The sequence below is a fragment of the Charadrius vociferus genome, unplaced genomic scaffold (genome assembly GCF_000708025.1).
Source record: "Charadrius vociferus isolate BGI_N301 unplaced genomic scaffold, ASM70802v2 scaffold2, whole genome shotgun sequence".
Classification (NCBI taxonomy): domain Eukaryota; kingdom Metazoa; phylum Chordata; class Aves; order Charadriiformes; family Charadriidae; genus Charadrius; species Charadrius vociferus.
The window spans coordinates 5,025,158-5,025,632 of NW_009647595.1; positions in this window are offsets into that span (position 1 = coordinate 5,025,158).

The following is a 475-nucleotide window of genomic DNA, read 5'->3' on the forward strand; positions in this document are numbered from 1 at the left end:
CCCATGAGACATATTATCAAAGTTACCAGACCTGTCCCAAGCACTTGGGAAGTGGGGAGATGGTTACACAATTCTCATTGCCTCCGGCTGTTCCAGTTACAAAGATAAAGGGTCAGAGAACTGGAGCAGCGGAGATAATTTTGTGAGCATCTAAGGAAAAGCAGCTGATCAGGTGAGTGTAGGCACTGGCTGAGGGCGAGACAGGTACATGCGTGAATACCACGTAACAAAAATCCCCTTAAATAAAATAACATGCCAGGAAAAGGGAATGTAGATGCCTGACTACCAGAAATTCCAGATTCTTAAATCTTCATCTAGCAGATGCAATAGTGCTGCTTCTCTGTTTTAAAAAAGAGAAAAATATATATATGAAGAACAACGTTCAGCTTGCCACAGCTCTGGCAAATCTGTGCTCGGCAAGACCCGTCATAGAATCATAGAATGGTTTAGGTTGGAAAGGACCTTGAAGATCATC